At 44.3% G+C, this 10,516-nt stretch overlaps 1 long non-coding RNA gene across 4 annotated transcripts; it reads left to right on the forward strand.

Moving 5' to 3' along the window:
- The first annotated feature begins 1,678 nt into the window (after positions 1-1,678).
- LOC123143569 (uncharacterized) lies at positions 1,679-4,794 on the forward strand. Of its 4 annotated transcripts, XR_006470946.1 has the most exons (4): positions 1,679-1,960; positions 2,146-2,269; positions 2,692-3,125; positions 4,351-4,794. It is a non-coding gene; the product is annotated as an uncharacterized lncRNA (long non-coding RNA). The 4 variants fall into 4 exon arrangements; XR_006470947.1 differs by having other exon boundaries at positions 1,679-2,269; positions 2,432-3,125; XR_006470945.1 differs by having other exon boundaries at positions 2,146-3,125.
- The last annotated feature ends 5,722 nt before the right edge of the window (positions 4,795-10,516 follow it).

The raw sequence follows: 10,516 nt of genomic DNA on the forward strand, positions 1-10,516 counted from the left end.
GTGGATATGTCATGTGCAATATGTTTCCTACTTCTACCAACTGTACCATATCCCTTGCGCCAAAATATGACACTGTTACAACGGGGAACCTCACAAAATCTGCAAAGTTACCACCAAAAAAAAAATCTCTGACCACTCCCCAAGTATATTAATTGGTCAACTAACCAAAAATAGTTTTCAGGTATTTGAGGTGTACGATAATTGACAAATCAAGATGATAGCTCGTTGGTCTTGATTTACATGAAGCGAAGAGACTACAGTACATGATCCCTCTGAACATGTGATTTGGGGTTCGGCTCACCTGCAGGGTTCCCAGCAGGGATTATTGTGCAGGGCCAATAAATGAGTGCCGTGTGTCCCTGTGGGCCAACAACTACAATTATCTTTGATTAATTTTGTTTCCTGCTCCTTTGATCCTTCCTCGCCAAGAGACTGGGTGCTAGCACCGATGGGTTTTGATTCGTCGGCCCGCGACACCGCTGGGCGTAGTGTCTCCAATCGTGGATGCCGGCGGCCGCCCTAGCCGAGGCTCCCGCAGTGCTGCATCCCATGGCGACGCCCCCGCCGGTGGCCGAACCACCTGCCGTGCTGGCCGCGTCCTAGGCCTCATCCACGAGCGACCAAGCACAAGCGGAAAAAGCAGAGGGGCAAGAAGAAAGCGCATGTTCCCTCGTCGGAGTCGTTCGGCCCGCCGGCGCCCATCGTGCCCGAGCTTACGCACACGCACACCACCCTTGAAGGCGTGCCTGCCTCGCATCCTCCGTCAATGATCCAATAATACCGCAGTCAAGACTGGACCTCTTTTAATTTGGCGCCGATCGAAAAAAAGGATGAAACGATGAACTGATTTTCGTTGGTGCAGAGCTGGAGCGGCCGGCAGTACAGGTACCGCGTGGTCGCCGTACAGACTGCCATGGCCGCGCTTCTGTGGTCGTTTGCTCGTTGTGATAGAGATCATTTAGACTGTAATCTCGCCAAAACAGGAGATAAAGACGGCGGCGCTCCACCAGACTGAAAAATAATGACGCAGGGTAGTCCTCGATTGGTAGTAGACGACCCAGCTACATTGCCGGCGGCCGAGCAAGCACAGCCAGCCTCTTTATTTCTTCAGCGCAGATACCGGATGACGAAACAGCAGGAAACAAAATTAATCACAATTAATTGTAGTTGTTGGCCCATATGGACACGTGGCACTCGTTAATTGGCCCTGCATAATAATCCCTGCTGGGAACCCTGCAGGTGAGCCGAACCCTGTGATTTGGGGTCTATCTGGCCCACAACATAGAGTTCTTTGTTCAAGATAACATTGTTTTTTTCAAGACTCCGAAGGCACTTTGAGAAGCAAAATTCTTTCATCGGAGTGACCTGCATTCTGGCATTTTATGTCGAGGATAATGAATTGCTCACACGTGACATCATGAAAACTTTTACTTTTAAGGCATTTAGATATAGATATATTAAAACTGAGCACCTTCCCAGCCCTCTCAGACCATCAGCATTTTTAATCGTTGGATCGTCACTTTTAATCGTTTTTGGCCGTCGGATTTGCTCTTAATTGCATCCAAATCGCGCGTGCAGGCTTCATGACGAGCGCTAGCCTTCTCGGGCCGCTGCTCCCGTGGTTTTTCGGCCATCGTAGATTCAATTGGGCCTACTGGGCCTGTACTCTGATCCCGTCCAGAGCAAAAGTGGAGAATCCAAAACACTGGACGCTCGGGTCTCTTTAGCTCGCAGCCGACCCCGGGTAACCTAGGTCCGCCGCCGTCCAGAGAGAGCGCACAACTATCTCCTCCTCGATCCTTCCCACCGCCGCCTCCATGTTGCTCTGTGTTGGTCGAATCGAAGGGGAGAGTAGATGAGAGATGAGAAACAGACGATGAAGGGATGACGAGTCGAGCTCAAACAAGGCGCACAGGACGCCGTCGGCCGCCCCTCGACTTCGGCGATGTTCGAAGGCCACGTATGATCTCGATCTCGATGTCTTTCCCTCTCCCTCTCTCGCTTCCCCCGTTTCCCTTTCCATCTTCGATTAGGACGAGGTTACGCACCTTGAATGATCGAGCGGCAATTGCATGGGTTCATGTGTGTGCGTGCGCGTGTGTGTGATTCCCACGACAGTGGTGGTTATTTGCGATGTCGCTGCAGGTTTGGAATGGTGGGAGGCTGCGCAGTTGGTGCAGAACTATGGGGGATTTTCGGGTGTCAGCTGTCACGCGTAAAGATGCATGGACTTTCAGTCTAACTTGTAGCGTCGGATTTTATTTGAAGGGTAAGAAATCTGATATTTTTCAGGGGCTCAAGCTTTGCTGTAGAGTTCTCAACCTATATATGAAAACATATTGTTACTCTTGGAGGTGGTCATCAATATTTCACTGCTTGGACCCTTGATGCCAATCTTAAAGAGTTGATCATAGATGTCATTGCATTGCAGCTGGAATGTAAGGTTGGATTCTAAGTGGAGGCAGATGAGCTACAACTAAGGCACCTTTTCTTAGACCTTCTGAGTTTGATTTTTTTTTTAAGATGGTTGCACATATAAATGGTTGCTTTAATCTGAGAAGTGATTGTATTTAAAAAATGATCTTAATTCTTTGTGTTCCGAGTCATGGTGTGAAACAATCCTGAACAATACTACGGACCTCAATATCGAGAATATTTATAAGTTGTATGTGATGTGTGTATTTACTGTAGGTGTTTGGTGACGAGAGATGCGATGAACATTCTGAACACATTACTTGCGAAAAAAATTGGTTCTTATGAGGGATGAACAATTCTTTGGCATATCTGAAATTTCGATGGCAAAGTGGCACCGGAGTGTCTTATTTCTGCACCTTCAGGAGGAATATCCTGACACAGAAATGAATCTAGCTGGACATATTTGCATGCTCGAACAGCTTCTGCGGAAGGAAAAGGAAAAGCTGGCAAGCGAGCTAATGGAAATTGCAAGAGAAAAAACAGAAAATAAAAGGCAGCAAGAGGAACATTAGCAAACGCCAAAAGCCAGAGTGACAGCAATCAAGTCACCAGATATGATAGTGGTCCTTTTAAAGAAACGCTGTTCTGCCTTCCCCTGGGTCTCTGAGCAGAAGCAAGCAGGAGGACAACGAGCAGCGCTCTTCTATCATGTATGTCTTCTTCACTGTAATGGTAGCAATAGCACGTTCATAGGTTGATGGTATATTTTCCTTGTATCAGTTCTTAATTTCTTTCTACACATAAGACTGAATTCGAAAAGAATCAAGTGTTGGTCCCTTACTAAATTTGTGTTTTACATGTTAAAGCTTCATTATCTGAAGCCATGCTCGCATGGTAATTCTTTTTTGAGATTTTTACAAGTTCCCTATACGAAGTACTGTATCCTAAAAAATACAATAAAAACATATGTGTAAGCAGTGTCACCGTCCTTGCATCTCCTATGTTCAGGAGGCCTTCACCTCATCTGAGGATGTTGGCGCTCCGTGTCTATGTGTGTGTTACTTTATTTTAATATTGCAGCTGCACGATGCTCAATATCGAGGTTATCATTTGTCGTCGAGGCAACAAAATGATTATACGGATTGTTTGTTTATCCATGTTTCTATCTGCAATTTTTTATATAAGACTATTATTTTTCATCGATTTATTTTTTGCTACCTCCATGTGAGCAGAGAGAAGGTATTCGACTTTCATGGTTCAAAGGACTGATGTTTTCACTTTTATTGTCGCACAAATGGTCTATCTCTTATGAACTAAAAGAAATTTAGGTCCAACAACCAAGCTTATTTTATAGCTGCTATAAATCAATTGAGCAGACTAGGAGGTATTCCATTAATTATCACCTGTGTGGATGCAAGGAATTCCATAATGATATTCCATATTCCACTAGAAGAGTACTTCAAGAAAACGACATTTTTGTTCTTGGAATTCTGTGCATAATAGAAGTTGCTTGCCTTAGAATGTTGTGAATTTCTGTTGTGTCCGTTTTTTGCATGATCTCTTCACATGAATGGGGATTGATGCCACAACAATATTCTTCACTATTTGTGTTCTAGCAACCATTCCTACTATCGTGTAGTAGTAGTTCTATTATTTCAGAGTCCGCCATCTGTGAGGTGCATCCTCAATCACCAGCAGTATCATCACACAATGTTTTTTCTTACTCTTTGTGGTACATGTTACGCCTTCTTCATCCGGCAATAACATCCTAGGAGTTATGCTTATCCACGAGGTTTGCCTTTTCATCTTCAAATTTGCGTAGATTTTCCTTCCCTACAATCCCATTGTCTTGCGACGAGCAGCTCTTGGGTATTTGCTTTGTTCGTAACATAGTGTTTGTAATCATTTTTGGCTTGCTGATGATGTTTGCCGCAGTTAATTTGTTGCAGGTACAATCGCCAAGTCCTTGGGACTGGATCTGGGTTTTTCTGGTTCCAGAATTCCTTGGCAAAGAATTCCCAATGATTGCTAGCCAGGATAGCTCAGTGGAATGTCATATCCTATCCAATATCCAAATATATGTTAATATGGTCGCTTGGGTTCCACGCTTATGTTTTCTTAATGATTCATGCCATGCTACTGCCGGCTATTATCGTTGTTGTATATATCCTTCAGCTTCTTTAGGTGGTAAATCCATATGTGGAAATGTAAGCAGACTGTTGCCGTAGTTGTTCCCACAGTCTTAATGCATTTCCTATCTGATCAAATGGCATGTATATAGTGTGTATAAAGCCTGCAAAGGAGAAATGATTATTGACCATGTCTAGAGTATGCTTGATTGTGGGTCTTTTACAAATTTGGATAACTTGTTGCTGATAATTCAGTATGATGTTAAGAACTTCCTTGCATGAGTTCGAGAAACTGAATTTGCCATTCCATCACATGTGGACAAATATTAATGCCATATATTAGATTATATCAACATTACTTCAACCTACAAAGAATCAATACATGAATTCGAAGTTAGGCAATTAGGCTTACGAGCTACCTTTTAGATTAAGCTTCTGTGTATAAATGTACTTAACACTTGAATGCAAAAAGAGCAAAATAGTAGGGACGATAATGCAGTTTTCCTTAGGCATGGTCCACGTACTTTATGTTGTTGTTTATATATATGATACTAGGGTATTACTACTTAGTGCTTCTATGTTCTATACATCCAAAATTTGATGTATGATATGTCAGATATCACTTCATTAATTCGTAATGTTGTTTCTCCGGTTCTATGTATTACTTAGTATGGCTGAGTAATGCAATAAGTACTTTATAACTTTTTGTACGATTAAAATTTTAATCACAAAATTAATACCTGTCTTTGCGCACTTTATTTATGCATAATATTTAAGAATACTATTATTATTCTATCGCAAAAACAGACGGGCGCGGCAACGCGCGCCATCAACGATCTAGTAGGGAGAAAAAGGGTACAAGAACCGTCCACCGAGGGTGTTACAACACACCCACACCACCGTACACAATCCTAGTGGGCCTTCATAATTTACACACAACCGACCTCCTCCAGTAGGAATGGGAGTGTCAGCTCCCCATTCTCAAAATCGGAGACCCTGGCCTCATCTGGCCAGAAGTCAGCCGCCAAACACCCCCCCCCCCACGAGGTTCTTCCGTGAAAAGCTCCTTTAAAAGCAATAAATGTGGGAACTAATTTAATTCGAGTGCTCGAGGAGTACCTCTCCATCCTATAAACAAGGGGTGGAGCACTTCCGCTGCCGTCCATTAGCGATGGCTTGGAAGTAGGCGGTATTAGCGTCCCCTTTTAGGAGCAATTCTGACCCTCTCTACATTGCTAGAAGAGCTCCTCACCCTTGAAGATATCCATAGGGGAGGCTTCCAGGTTATAGCGCAACATCTAATCGTCAGCAGAGAGGCCAGAAGTATCGGCAATCACATCCAAAGACTTAATCTGGTCCATCAGGGCCCTCTTATGAGCCCGGAGCTCGGCACCCGGGTTAGCCCTCCATCCTCGCATGAATTGCCGAACTGATTTTGCACAATGGTGTCAAATATCAACCGCTCAAAACATCCACGGTGGGGATGCCACAGCCTCAACCCACCTAAGATATACAACGTCCATAAAACCCAGCTGAAGTAGCCATGAGGGTTCGAAGTGAAACTGTGACGTCCAAGGAAGGGAGCCTCCCCCGAAGTGAAAAGCATGGGAGAGTGGTCTGAGCCAATCCGAGGGACCTCCTTGAGCGAACACAATGGGAACATGACCTCCCACTGGATGACCCGATCCAGTGGGAGGTCATGTTTCGTATACAGCAGAAAGTTCAACGTGTATTTTTAAAAAATGTTCACCGTATATTGGAAAAAAGTCCATCTTATGTTACATAAACTAAAAAAAATGTGGAAAGAGAAACTGAGAAAAACCAAAATCTGAAAAGAAGAAAGAAAACCAAAAAAACATGAAATAGCAAAGACTCCTATCACTCACCTTTCTCCGCGATGGCCAAGGCCTAAGCATGGCGACAGAACCCTGTCTTTGCCTGAGAAATTGAACGACTGTGAACTGTGTGCGAGATATATAACAAATGGATTATTTTTCCTAAAACAAAAGATCCTTTGGTACTGACCCACCCAAGTACAAATGAATTTATGTCACTATCTACCATTCACGTGATCTACAAAGAGCGATGGTTTTCTAATTTGAAAATGAATGGCTTATTTCATTATTTTCACTTCCATGTCTTGGGAGTTATCCAATCTCATCCAGTGTATTATTTGCTGCATCTTTGCATATTAGGTATTTTTGATAGGCATAGGCATTGGGAACCACGGACGGATATCCGGTATTACAACATGCACCGTTGTTCTTATCCATTGTACTCGGCCGCTTCTAGGCACTACTATCCCTCGTCCACTCATGCACAGTCATCCTATGTGCCATGCTCTCATGTCACTCAAGTGAACCAGCAATCATATTTTGGGTGGCTTCCCTGGGATGGAATGGCGGTTGGATAAGCTTCTTCAACATTAGCAACAATCATGAAAAAGGTGGATCAGAAAAAAAAATGGCATTCTCGATTATCGATTCTGGAGCGGCAACACTAGCGGCTTTGAGAGTCACGCAAAGATGGTGATTTGTAATACATTTAGTAAGCCTAAATCGCATGTCAGATAGTGATTGGCAAATTGGTAAGGACAAGTAGAGAGAGCGTATGGAATCGTCTCACAAAAGTAAAACTAAAATTTAATTAGACAACTCCATGACCACAAACACTGTAAATTGTACTTTTGTAAAATGGTACAACAATCATCAGTAATTTTACGCTCTCACGTGCAATCAAGCCAAGCGCTACTACGTACCGCACGCGAGCATTAGCACATGGTCGCCCACGGAGTTTCAAGTGGGCCAGCCCAACTACTTCCGATCTTCTTTTTAGAATTTCTGTGAATTTAAAAAAATTTAAGGTTTCAAAAAATGTTCGTGCACCTAAAATATTCTCTATTAAAACATCATGAATTCAAAAAAGTGTTCATAAATTTGAAAATTTGTTTATGAATTAAGAAAAGAGAAAAGAAAACAGAAAACCATGAGAATAAAGAAGAAAAACCTTTTGGAACATTTACAAAACTGATGGAAGGTTCTAGAGGTTTCCCAAAACCATGGTGAACCAGTTGCAGATTACATAAACAGTAAAAAGAACAACCAGTCTCTAGTGGCCAACTGGCAGGCCCGCCGTGCAGAGCAGATAGAGGAAGGCATGCCGACGAGCTCGCTGGATGTCTTCGATAACGACCCGACGATGGTTGTGGCCTCTGACGACGAGCTGGCGCCCCTGCCGTGCCATTCCATGCCGACTTGACCATGGAACAGGCGCAAGCGCACGTTGACGATGTCATGGCGGAGGAGCAGCTGGAGCCACAGCTGGTGTCGACATTCCGGTAGGCGAAGGAGGAGCAACACTACAACCTCGACCTCCTCAGGCATCACTGACAAGCGGATGTCTAGATCTATGGCGTGTTCGCGGGTGAGGAGGCCGTGACAGCCATGGCCGTGAAGAACTCGAACTTCGTCGTGGAGCAGCAAGCGCTCTACGAGTCCCCTGCAACGCTCGCGCGACCCGGATGCCCACGCGGCCGCAGACGCAAAAGCCGCCAGCTCCACGTCCTTTTCATCGGACCTGCGCACCATTGGCACCGCTACGATGGCGAGGCCGACCCGTCCACGTCCATTGTCGACCTCACCTCCACCGATGACAGCCAGTGAGTGGACTCTGACAGGAAGAGTAGGGCATCGGAGACGGCAGCGCCCCGTGTCGCATGTGGGCCGGTCCATGTCCCATGTCCCACTCTTCCTCTCCGGTGACCACACCTTCACTTCTTTGGAACCACGTCTGCTGGACATCGACACGGAGGGGAACAACAAGGACGTGGAGGCGGGACGTTTTCTGGGGCTCACGGCCACCAACGAGGATTAGGACCAGGTTAACGTCCGAACGCTTTTGTTTAGTTGAAATATTTCGAAATGTAATGAGTTTGGTCCGATTTATATGAAAATCATCCGATTTGTTAAAATCCGGTTTGAAATGTACAAACATAGTTGGATGGCTGGCTCCCATATTATTGACCTCGGAAGCGCCCGCGGAAAAGTACAGTGTCTATTTTAGGGGACCGCGTTGGAGATGCCCTTAGTACGGGAGATGATGTCCATGATGTTGTGAGAACAGGGTGTCACCCTGTTGGTTAGGATAGCATGGAGCTATCTAGACCATCCGGGTTTGAGTCACGGAGTGACCCGTGTTGCTACCAAAAATACGATTTTTCTTCATGAACTTTGTTAAAAGAGCTTTTGTATCAGCCCAGAGCATCATTTTGGTGCAAAGGATGGATAAAGTTGTCACGGTTGCCAACCTACCAATGGACTAAGATCACAACTAAGAGATTCTCAGAAATTGAATAAACAGAGTACAAACGAAGTTATATCGGCTCCTCTGCCCGAGCCCTTTATAAGGAGCACCAGAGTAAAAGATAAATACCACTGCGATTTTAATTCTCTGTTTTGGAATATCACATACCATCTGTGCATTATGTGTTGTGTCTCCATACAATAATTGTTTGGATCTAATAGGCTTAGAAGGCATAGGGTATTGTCCATGGATGATCAGGTACTACGCTGCGTCGTCGAAATTCCTACTACCTTGCAAGGCACGCCCGGAGTTCGAGCCAGAGGAGCAGGAAGGGCCCACGAGCCGGAGCTTTTCACCTGACATGTGTCGTCGAACGTGACGATGGCGGTCGATGAGCCGCTTCAATCTCCGCCTACCCGCTAGAATGCCACATAGTGCGGGAACCCACGGGAGGCATCGCCGCCCCATGCTGAATTCCATTTGCAGGTATCCACCTCAAAGTTGAAAACAAACAAGCGAACAACGACATGAAGTCAGAGGTCGAGAGAGCAAGGCTACAGGCGTGCATCCTTCGTTCCCCGGTGTCGCTTGCTCGCTTGTGCTATGCAGAGTCTGGAATGATAGTGGTAGGTAATTCAGTATTGTACCTCGGGCCGTGCCATCGATTCGATTCATACGAGGCTCATTACCATTCCAATGATTGGGTCTTTTATTATAGCTGATTTAGAAAGGAAAAAACCGATTTGTTCTTTTGTCTACATGTCCATGGCGCCCGCGACCAATACAATGTCGTGCAACACATGCAAAACTAGCTATCTATCAATCGGAACGAATTGGTTAGTCTTCTAATTAGCAGGTATAAAGTGAAAATTCATAGCATCCTCCATCCCAGCGCACTCTGTCCTAGGTTCCTAGTCCCAGTTTGGACAAATAGAAAGAATGTATTCCGTAAATAAAAAGAGGACAGAATGTGCATTCCAACGATGAGAAAGTTTTGGGCTAATCAAAGTACACTTCTGTTTTGTTACAATCTCTCTAAACACATCAACGGAGGAGATCACTCCATACCTTTCATAATAAAAGGTAGGATGATTTTTCTTAAAAAAAAATATGTTGCCCACGCCTAGCGTGTCAATACGCGGCCTGTGTATGTACCGCCCGTACACGGCGTATGTGGTATACCTAAACCCTATTTAACGCCCTCAACTTTTTTTTCTTTCTTTTTAATCTTCAAAAAGTATGAGCTGCAGGAGATTCAAAATCCAACCCTCAAAGTTTACTTCAAGTTCAAGTAATCAATTGGGACAGGTTACTTGTTGTGCCCACTTGCTTTCTTTTTCGCTTCTTTCATGGCAAACATAACTTCGTGAACTTTCATGCCAGTTTTTTCGTGCTTTTTTAAGCCGGGATTTGTTCTGTTTTATTATGTGTTTTTTCCTTTTTCCTTCTTATCTTTTTTCTGTTTTTAATCAAATTTGTGAACTTTTTCTTAAATTTGTGAATGTTTTCAATTTCTTGAACTCCTTTTGCAACTTTTTAGAGATCTTTTTTTGAAATATTGTGAAATTTTCATATCTGTGAACATCTTTTTCGAAATCGATGAACTTTTTTCAAATCCACGAGCGCTTGGGCCAGCCCAACAGGCGCCCGACAGGAGCAACGCAGTCGCC

Source organism: Triticum aestivum, chromosome 6D (genome assembly GCF_018294505.1).
Source record: "Triticum aestivum cultivar Chinese Spring chromosome 6D, IWGSC CS RefSeq v2.1, whole genome shotgun sequence".
In the NCBI taxonomy this organism is placed as follows: Eukaryota; Viridiplantae; Streptophyta; class Magnoliopsida; order Poales; family Poaceae; genus Triticum; species Triticum aestivum.